The sequence below is a fragment of the Rhynchophorus ferrugineus genome, unplaced genomic scaffold (assembly GCF_030347505.1).
Source record: "Rhynchophorus ferrugineus isolate W39M unplaced genomic scaffold, kcgeb_rfMv2 rfM684, whole genome shotgun sequence".
In the NCBI taxonomy this organism is placed as follows: domain Eukaryota; kingdom Metazoa; phylum Arthropoda; class Insecta; order Coleoptera; family Curculionidae; genus Rhynchophorus; species Rhynchophorus ferrugineus.
Genome location: NW_027473261.1, coordinates 16,592 through 28,012, shown reverse-complemented (window position 1 = coordinate 28,012; position 11,421 = coordinate 16,592). Strand labels below are relative to the sequence as shown.

Genomic DNA, 11,421 nt, shown 5'->3' with positions numbered 1-11,421 from the left:
TGGACCCTCCCGAACACCACATTTCCCGGCGCCCGATGTCGGTCGCGGGATTCGGTGCTGGGCTAATCCCTGTTCGCTCGCAGCTACTAAGGGAATCCTAGTTAGTTTCTTTTCCTCCGCTTAGTAATATGCTTAAATTCAGCGGGTAGTCTCACCTGCTCTGAGGTCGCTAGTTTAATATGCGTGGCGCTCGTAATCATCATAATAATGAAGATTAGGAGCCAATACGAAATATAAAAGTTTAGAATGGAAAAGACGCGCCGTCGAAAAACGGTGTTTTCTCCCTCGTATTCGAGAGACAACGCACCTACGATCCGACGTCGATTAAAAACTAATTTTATCGGATACGACGATCGTATTAATGGTGCGCGCTACGTTTATCACAAAAACGTGCGAACGACCGTTTTAAACACGTCTCATCCCTTTCATATTCGTACGACCCGTACGAGAGAGTTAGGTCACACGTACGGGTCCGCTGTCACGTTTTAGAACGTCGCGATCGAATCGCGCTTATACGCTCAGCACGCTCAGACATTTCTCGTCGATCGCGAAGATCAAAGAAAATCCGAGCAGTCTTGAAATGAGATACGACCCTCAGCCAGGAGTGGTCCGGGTATGAGATCCCAGGACCGCAATGTGCGTTCGAAATGTCGATGTTCATGTGTCCTGCAGTTCACAAGTTGACGCGCAATTAGCTGCGTTCTTCATCGACCCACGAGCCAAGTGATCCACCGTTTAGGGTAATCTTTTTTTAAGTTAGGTTTTAAACGCATATCGAAACGTTTCTATTATAAGACGACGACGACGACGACGACGCGCGCTCACGTCATAGACAGCGCTTGCGCCCCTTTCGCAGCCGCCGTCGACTTTAAAACGCTCTTACGGTTTATTTTCGTCTTCTCCACTACACACAACGAGAGGAGCGGAGACAGACTACTCGAAATGGTGACGTTCGTTGTAAATTTTCGTCGTCTCACCTCGTACGACAACAAAAGAGCATACGCTGATCATAGTTTGGCAATATTTTCGTAAACTAAATCTCACCCTTTTGGAATGAAACAAACGAAGGGTGATAAGATTTTCGTAAACTAATCACATTACCGATCATCGTATATGTTCGTCGATATGAGGATCGAAACGTCGATTAGAAATATAATTGGCAAAATCGTTTTATTTTGCGCTCGATTTGTCCATTTATAACGAAATCCGTCGTAGGCCGACGATTATTACTCGTCGTCCTATATAACAACATCTTCATCGTATATATCTCCGCTTTCGGGCGTACATCTTTTAAAACCATATATTATAGGTACCCGAAAACAGCTACGTTGACGACGTCGAAATTCGATCGGAACTTCCGAACTTCGTAGATGGCTCTTTAACGTTCGACAATGATTTTTACAGACTTGTACGTTTACCTATTATATATATATAGGCATAACAACACACTGTAATGATCCTTCCGCAGGTTCACCTACGGAAACCTTGTTACGACTTTTACTTCCTCTAAATGATCAAGTTTGGTCATCTTTTCCTACACATCGACGACGCCGAAACGCCATCGCGTGTCGATCCGAAGACCTCACTAAATCATTCAATCGGTAGTAGCGACGGGCGGTGTGTACAAAGGGCAGGGACGTAATCAACGCGAGCTTATGACTCGCGCTTACTGGGAATTCCTCGTTCATGGGGAACAATTGCAAGCCCCAATCCCTAGCACGAAGGAGGTTCAGCGGGTTACCCGGGCCGCTCGGCCAGGGAAGACACGCTGATTCCTTCAGTGTAGCGCGCGTGCGGCCCAGAACATCTAAGGGCATCACAGACCTGTTATTGCTCAATCTCGTGCGGCTAGAAGCCGCCTGTCCCTCTAAGAAGAATAGTTTGTACGCCGACAGTAAAAACCGCGCACGAACCGCGAAACCCGAAAGCAACGGGCCGGCGGGCCTTTAGGATGTCAAAAAGCGCCTAGTTAGCAGGCTAGAGTCTCGTTCGTTATCGGAATTAACCAGACAAATCGCTCCACCAACTAAGAACGGCCATGCACCACCACCCACCGAATCAAGAAAGAGCTCTCAATCTGTCAATCCTTCCGGTGTCCGGGCCTGGTGAGGTTTCCCGTGTTGAGTCAAATTAAGCCGCAGGCTCCACTCCTGGTGGTGCCCTTCCGTCAATTCCTTTAAGTTTCAGCTTTGCAACCATACTTCCCCCGGAACCCAAAAGCTTTGGTTTCCCGGAAGCTGCCCGTCGAGTCATATTAGGGAACGTCGACGGATCGCTAGCTGGCATCGTTTAAGGTTAGAACTAGGGCGGTATCTGATCGCCTTCGAACCTCTAACTTTCGTTCTTGATCAATGAAAGCGTTTTTGGCAAATGCTTTCGCTTCTGTTCGTCTTGCGACGATCCAAGAATTTCACCTCTAACGTCGCAATACGAATGCCCCCATCCGTTCCTATTAATCATTACCTCGGGGTTCCGAAAACCAACAAAATAGAACCGAGGTCCTATTCCATTATTCCATGCATACAGTATTCAGGCGAAATTTTAGCCTGCTTTGAGCACTCTAATTTGTTCAAAGTAAACGTGCCGGCCCACCTCGACACTCAGTAAAGAGCACCGCGGCAGGATTGAGTTGGGCCGTCGTAACCACGACGCGCACAACACGCACGCCGAAACGCACGCGCGACGGCGACGCGACACGACTAAGCCCACCGGCAGGACGTCTCGCGAAAAACACGCCAGTTAACACCGCGAACGATGAACCGGCGGCGCGAGACACAAATTCGACTACGAGCTTTTTAACCGCAACAACTTTAATATACGCTATTGGAGCTGGAATTACCGCGGCTGCTGGCACCAGACTGGCCCTCCAATTGATCCTCGTTAAAGGGTTTAGAGTGTACTCATTCCGATTACGGGGCCTCGGATGAGTCCCGTATCGTTATTTTTCGTCACTACCTCCCCGTGCCGGGAGTGGGTAATTTGCGCGCCTGCTGCCTTCCTTGGATGTGGTAGCCGTTTCTCAGGCTCCCTCTCCGGAATCGAACCCTGATTCCCCGTTACCCGTTACGACCATGGTAGGCGCAGAACCTACCATCGACAGTTGATAAGGCAGACATTTGAAAGATGTGTCGCCGGTGCGAGACCGTGCGATCAGCTTAAAGTTATTCAGAGTCACCAAGTTGTACGATGACGAGCGCGAACCCGAAACCGATTGGTTTTGATCTAATAAAAGCACTCCTTCCATCTCTGGTCGGAGCTCTGTTTGCATGTATTAGCTCTAGAATTACCACAGTTATCCAAGTAATTGTGGGTACGATCTAAGGAACCATAACTGATTTAATGAGCCTTTCGCGGTTTCACCTTAATTCGGTATGTACTGAGACATGCATGGCTTAATCTTTGAGACAAGCATATGACTACTGGCAGGATCAACCAGGGAACTGTTCTTATTATTTTATCGACACGAAGCAGATAAAACAAATACAGACACAGTTTATTTTATAAGTTTGACTTATAAAGAAACGTGTGCGTAAGACGACGATATATAATATATATCGACGACTAATAAAAAGGAGGTGCATGATAGCGCGCCTAGACGACGGAAAAACCGGTCCGAGGCGCCACGCTCTTACATTTTAATATTAGTTGTCTAATAAAACAAAACGATATCATCATCTTAGACACATCTTTTGTTTTTTTTATACACAACCGATCGACTAGGCACCCAATTATCTCGATTATCGACGACGATCGTCGACTACGTCGAAAATTGGATGCCGCAAAATATCGTTCGGCGTTTATAAGACCTCGAAAAACATTCTCTCCGAACCCTTCGCTAGATAGAAATATATAAAGCGACAAGGAAACCTCGTACGAGAAACGTTTCGTGATTTTTTATTTTATTCTCGCTCGGAGAGCAGAGAGCTATCGCAAAATGTGTTGCTGTTTTATGAACGTTCCGATGAAAAACCGATACGTCCATAAAAATAATAATTCCAATCGCATATGAATCGTGGATCATCTTCTTCTAACGAAGCCGAATGTTCCCGCCGAATTCGCGATCTCGCAGTGATACCGTCGTCGTCGTCGTACGCTTCCCGATATATCGAAAAAAACCGACCAGGAAGAACAACGAAACGACGATACAAAATCGCGAGAGCGTTACGAATATATAATAACACGACGAAATACGCTTTTTATTTAGATAAATAAAAAAATACGGTTCGGATCTTATATATTAACATATAATATGTAATACCACCTTCGCTGATCAAAAGCCACTCGGTAAAAGTGTCACAGCGCCGGTCGACCCGACCCGTCGTATCCGTCTCTCGTATCGCCCCACGTAGAAGCGCACACGATTTAAGCGCGGGTCTCTCGCCAGCTATCGGAAATGTATGGGTGTTTTAGAACAGATCGTTTATACGGACGTTGCGCAAATTTTTCGTTTTTACGTCTGCCCGTTCTCGTTATTATCGGAATGTTCCGATGAATAAACTTTAGCTTTAGACAACGTGAACTTCTAAAGCAATAATTTTAACCTCTCGTGTTAATACGTCCTCAGGCCGTTTCTAGACTGCCGATCACGTTCTTTAAAAGTCGGAAAATTCCGATCCATAAAATTATGCTAGTAGAATGTAAAGATCCTTCATAGGATGGATACTGTCACATATCGATACGGCGATCGGAGTAAAACTGTTCTCACGTATTTCAGGACATTTTAGGTTGTTACGTCGGCCCGTTCGTTATTATCGGTATATACCTATGAATAAATGTTTTGCTTGTAGAACGTAAGATTCCAAAAGAATGATTCGCCGAAACGATGGTGCACCCTTACGATCGGATATTTGCCGCTTATTGGCCATTTTCTATAATTCATCCGTTAGATATCGTTTATCGACTACGGATAAGGTTTTCCGATATCAGAATGTTCCTAAGGATGATTCGAAAGTGATTTGAACGAAGAATTTGATAGAATGAATCCTTTATTTATCCATTGAGTACAGGGTACGGAGTGTCTGCGGGGTCAGCTAATATATTATATTTCTCTCTCGACGTAATGGTAACTCGAAGTCCGAACCGCGCTCATGAAGCTCGGTTTCAATCCAATCCATGTTGGTCGGTTCCTCGAGAGGAACGCCGTATCTTCGCGGTCGACCGCCTAATGAATCAGGTGGTAAAAGTCCAAGCCCAGCGCGGCAACGGCAGGCGCGTTCAACGTTTTAACTGCCAATTCTACGGTCATTCATCGGCCAACTGTAAAGCCACTCCGGCCTACGTCAAGTCCCAAAGACAGAAATTCCCCGCCGAAATGCACCAACTGTTGAGAACCATACACCGCAAATTACTCGGGATGCAAGTGCCGACCTACTCCAAAAACAACCAAACCCAAAAGACCAATTCCTCCCCCCACTCATGTACGGGGAACTCAAGATAACAGTCGTCTGGCTGGTCTGGATTCCACTAGAACACGAACCCGATCTCCATTGGCGAAATACTCTTCGGAACATATTCAGATGACCAAGGAGATTTTCAGGCCATTTTCAACGCCATCAACCACACAGCTATTGGAAGAATTACTATCGGCCGGGATAATAGATGAGTTGGAACTTGGGCTTATTGCTCCAAGCGAACCAACTCACTACTCCTCCAATCGACCGACAATAATTGACTTTTTTATCTATCAAAATTCGAATCAAGCCTCTGACCTGCAAGTACTCCAAGATATCGATTCTGACCACAGGCCTATCCTCCTCACCCACCATCAGCGATTTTCCACTGAGTTCCACTGTCCCCAAGCAAGGTCAACCTAGTAAACGAAAAAAAAAGTATCTTCTCTTTGACGATCCTCATTATATTAGGACGATAGTTCCATTCTAAATTCTTGATTAATTACAGTTCCTATTTGTTCATTTCGAGACGTTCCCGTGATTAATACTTATCGTGTAGAAATTAGCCACAATCCACAATTAGCCACAGTTAGGAAAAATAAATTAATTATCATATAGTCATAAACGTAATAAAAATGAATACACATATTTTCGAAGTCACTCCAGAAATACTTTACCTTATTTTTAAATAACAATCTCGGGCCGTACCATTTTTACAAAACTTATTCTATATACTTACTATATAACAGATTATAATGATATAATATAATTCAATACAATAACTACAATATATATATATATATCTGAAAATTCTGTTTTTATAAAATGTCAGCTACTGTTTAACATTTCATTTTTTAAAATGTATATCCAATTGTGGTTCTGAAAAGAACCGATTTTGCAGGTAAGTAGTATATTGAAACACACATAGGTATGTGAATTAATTTACTTAGAACTGGTATATTTGGTGACTGCTTTGGTACCTTCGCTAACGGCGTGCTTAGCCAACTCACCGGGTAACAATAACCTAACGGCGGTTTGGATTTCTCTGCTCGTGATCGTTGATCTCTTATTGTAATGGGCGAGACGCGACGCTTCGGCGGCTATCCTTTCGAATATATCGTTCACGAAAGAATTCATGATCGACATGGCCTTGCTGGAGATACCCGTATCGGGATGAACCTGCTTTAAAACTTTGTATATGTAAATCGCATAGCTTTCCTTCCTCCTGCGCTTCTTTTTCTTGTCGCTCTTAGAGATATTTTTCTGGGCTTTTCCGGCTTTCTTGGCCGCCTTACCGCTTGTCTTCGGTGGCATTTCGAAATAAAAATCCCGACGTCTCACGTACCTCAAAGAGTACTTAACTAAAAAAATGCCTTTAATTCTAGAACTTATAACATTCGAAGGAACACTTCTAAGCCCCGCCCATAGCCCGAGTTAGAGTCTGATTGGTCGCGTATGATATAACGAGTTTGGCTCGCGGACAAAATTCCAGGCCGATCTGTAAGAAATTTCCAGTACCGTTTTTGATTTAAAGGTGAGCAGTATCTAACAACGATCGAGATTAACATGTCCGGACGTGGTAAAGGCGGAAAAGTGAAGGGAAAGGCGAAGTCTCGTTCCAATCGTGCGGGATTACAATTTCCTGTCGGTCGTATTCACCGACTTCTAAGGAAAGGAAATTATGCCGAACGCGTAGGGGCCGGTGCTCCCGTTTACTTAGCTGCCGTAATGGAATATCTGGCGGCCGAAGTTCTCGAGTTGGCGGGTAACGCCGCTAGAGACAACAAGAAAACAAGGATTATCCCTAGGCATTTACAATTGGCCATCAGAAACGACGAGGAATTGAATAAACTGTTATCTGGCGTTACTATTGCCCAGGGCGGCGTCTTGCCTAACATTCAAGCAGTATTATTGCCTAAAAAGACAGACAGCAAAACCAAATAGATAACGCAAACCGTTTAAAGTTTTGCATACGCCCTTTAATATCGGTCCTTTTCAGGGCCAACAAAATCGTATAAAAAAGAAGTTAGAATACGCGTTCTTATTAAAGAATAAATATTAACTAGAAAATTTATAAATAATCTGATCTGTACTGAATATTCCTTTATTACTGTTTTAGAGTATCGATCGATCGGTTCCCTAATTAGTTACGGCTCTATCTAGAAAATAATCATTTAAGTAATAATAAGATAATAAATAAATTATATAAATATTCTTTCTTTTATAAAGTTATATTGTGGTTCTGAAAAGAACCGTTTTTTTTCTATTAAAAAAATACGGTCTTGGACGAACGTATTTTTTAGGGAAGTCGTAGCACGTCCAGGAGTGTCGGGATATTTGTAATTTTCAACTCCGTGTCTTCTTGATCTGACGATGAAATGTGTCGCCTGTTTAATATATCGTCATACGTAGTAGAAATAGTTTTATTTCTTTTTCTTTGGTGATACTGGTTTTTTAGTTTTCGCACCTTCACCAGCGGCAACACGAACAGTTGAGGTCGTCGTCTTAGCACTTTTCGGTTTAGGCGCCTTGGGCTTTTTCGTAGGTCCGGCTTTATTAGATTTTTTCGCTTTGGAAGGCGATTTCGGGGATCTTGCGGCCGTGTTGCTTTTTGCTGCTTTCGAAGATGAACTATTAGCGGCGGCATTGGAAGCGGACGTAGTCGTGGCGGCGGTAGATTTCTTTCCTGTTTTCTTTTCGACGGCTTTTTTGGCAGAAGCTTTTTTCTCGGCCAAAGTTGCAGATTCACCTTTCTTACTTTTAGCTGTGGTTTTCTTAGTTGAGGCGGAGGCGGCGGTCGTCTTTTTTTCCGTTTTCTCTGAGGTTTTTTTGGCAGACGCTTTTTTACCACCGGCTGTCGTAGCTGTCGCGGCACCTCCTACTGGTTTTCGTTTATTTTTCTGTCCGGTTTTGGCAGTGGCCGTTTTTCTTTTCTTCGTACCTGCGGCTGTCGTACCTCCTGCTTTACGTGCCGAAGCCGCTAATTTAAATGATCCGGAAGCTCCTTTGCCCTTCGTTTGTACCAAAACACCCGAAGCGATCCACGTCTTTATATATTTCTTTATAAAGGGCGATAATTTGTCAGCATCCACTTTGTAATTGGCCGCTATGTATTTTTTAATAGCTCTGAAGGAAGTTCCGCCTTTCTCTTTCAATCCTTTAATTGCACTCGTTACCATATCAGCGATCGGAGGATGACTAACTTTCGATTTAGAACTCTTCGCCTTGCTCGAAGTGGATTTTTCTTTCTTCCCTCCTGCAGACGAACCTGCGCTACCGGCTGTAGCTGATGCGGCTCCCGTAGCCGACACCGAAGATGAATTCGACCCGGCCGGTGTGCCTGTTGACGATGCGTTAACAACGGCGGCGGAATTTCCTCCACTCCCTTGATTCGACGAAGGAGAAACCGCTTGTCCGCTAATATCGACGTCCGACATTCTGATATAATTTCTTAATTTTCTTATAAGAACGTTCTAATCACGATTCGTTTGACAAAGTTACGTACGTGCGTATGCTTCTCGTTCGCGTATTTTAACTGTCTGGCGGTCGCTCTCATTTAATGCGTACCCTATATGATATGAGCCGAACGGAGGACTGAACGGTCGAGCGCGAACGACGTTCCATATTCCGGCTTCGTCGAAACGTTCATCGAGCTTGGAACCGTTTACTTATTTCTCATATTAAATACATAAATCCTTTAGAATATCATACGATTTATGTTCGAGGCGTTAAAAGATAAAACGTAGTAGAAGTAGCAAACTTTACCAATAAATTTTACGTTGACTATCGTCTTAGAAGGAAGCACAAAATCAAGCGTTGCTCTCGATTCCGTCGAAACTACCAATTTACATTCGAGTTATAGACTTTCGGTTATAACTATGAAAATATATCTTTTCAAATCTACGTCCCCCGATATATCGTCTTTTGATATAAATGCAATTCCGTACAGATCTAATGCTATTATTGGAGAAACGAGACATATTATTCCTAATTGATGCGGTACAGATTGTTCGTTGTCCAAAACGAATCTATATCGAAACGTACCGTTGTCGAATTAACTGTAAGAAAACAATGACATGAAAATTAACCGATCCTATACTAATATACTTCTTATTTAACGGTTTCTTAACACCATCCGAACTCTGGGTTACAATCGAACGTATCGGGTGAGCAACGATATCGAGACGTCTATAAGAATATCGTGTCAAACCCTTCTGTATCGATACAATGCTCATATATATTATAGTATATTTTGCTTCTTTAGTTGAAATCTGTTTTCATAAATAGTTATCTAAAGTCAATAAATACATGGAACGCGATCTCCATACATACGTGCGTAGAACTACCGTACCTTCTTTGAAATCTTAAGGATTCTCCAAGCTCATCGACGCGAAGTTTATCTCGGAGTATTTTCTCTCTAAAGGAAAACTATATTAAAGCTTCAACGAAGATTCGGTATTCGATTGTTCACCATCATTTACATTCTTGTCATTAACCTAACATTTATTATGAAATCTTATTTTAAACTTTATCTATCTTTTTATATTACGATCGTCTATTATAATGCAGTATATTTGTTACTTTACAAGTAAATCTTAGATGAAAGGAGCAGATATTTAATAAAATTTAACGTCATCTTAGTCCATTTTCGAATAATAAATTTCTTTTTTTATGCTAGTAAATTTGTGGCTCTGAAAAGAACCGTTGTTTTCTTTAGTTGAATAGATACGTTGTTCTGTTTTAATTGGTCAGCATATATAATACTTTATTTAACCGCCAAATCCGTATAGGGTTCGTCCTTGGCGTTTGAGGGCGTATACTACATCCATGGCAGTAACGGTTTTCCTTTTGGCGTGTTCGGTATAAGTGACGGCGTCTCTGATAACGTTTTCCAAAAATACTTTTAATACACCTCTGGTTTCTTCATAAATTAGACCGGATATACGTTTAACTCCACCCCGCCTAGCCAATCTTCTGATGGCGGGTTTCGTAATACCTTGGATATTATCACGAAGCACTTTACGATGCCGCTTAGCGCCTCCTTTTCCCAAACCTTTACCACCTTTACCTCTGCCCGTCATGATTTATTCAATTTAGTATTAAAAGAAAGCAAATTTATAATCGAATTGTGCAGCGTACACCTCGAATACTACGGGTAACTATTTCAATTTCAAATCCTACCATGGGTTTTGTTGAGTTCGAATCGGGTCCCGCCCACAGATGCTAGCCGGACCAATCAGAATATCTTCACACATTATTAAAAAGGGAGATTTCTTTGACACCTTCGATCAGTTTCCAAAAGTTCGTTGGTGCTTGCGCTTGTAATTCTTCCTACACGTTTGAAGTCAGACCCGTTTAGACGATGGCTCGTACCAAGCAAACTGCTCGAAAATCAACCGGAGGTAAGGCTCCCAGAAAACAATTGGCTACTAAAGCAGCCAGGAAAAGCGCTCCCGCTACCGGTGGTGTTAAAAAACCGCATCGTTACAGACCCGGTACGGTCGCTCTAAGAGAAATCCGACGCTATCAGAAGAGTACCGAATTATTGATTAGGAAATTGCCTTTCCAACGATTGGTTCGCGAAATCGCTCAGGATTTCAAGACCGATTTACGTTTCCAAAGTTCGGCAGTGATGGCTTTGCAAGAAGCTAGCGAGGCCTATTTGGTTGGTCTCTTTGAAGACACCAATTTGTGTGCGATCCATGCTAAACGAGTAACTATCATGCCTAAGGACATTCAATTAGCCAGACGCATTAGAGGCGAACGTGCATAAATGCTACGGCTGTCCTATATTAAGGTCGTTTTTTGTATTTATATGAAAAAAAAAGGTTCTTCTCAGAACCACCAACTTCTATTAGAAAAAAGAGACATTGATATTTTTTCCGTTTATATGACGCTTTAGTTATAATATTTGTGAATTGAATTTAGAATATTATGCTCACAAATATATTGTGAATATTGAGGAATCCTTAGTAATAAGGTGTGAACACCTGCTGGATTGACTTGAAGTTTATATCACGATAAGAAAGGG

The 11,421-nt window shown here is 42.7% G+C and overlaps 2 non-coding genes across 2 annotated transcripts; both read right to left on the bottom strand.

Moving 5' to 3' along the window:
• Positions 1 to 588: 588 nt before the first annotated feature.
• Positions 589 to 743, bottom strand: LOC143206421 (5.8S ribosomal RNA). The gene has a single exon (XR_013008391.1). It is a non-coding gene; the product is annotated as a 5.8S ribosomal RNA (ribosomal RNA).
• A 708-nt stretch (positions 744 to 1,451) lies between these two features.
• Positions 1,452 to 3,439, bottom strand: LOC143206423 (small subunit ribosomal RNA). The gene has a single exon (XR_013008392.1). It is a non-coding gene; the product is annotated as a small subunit ribosomal RNA (ribosomal RNA).
• Positions 3,440 to 11,421: the final 7,982 nt, after the last annotated feature.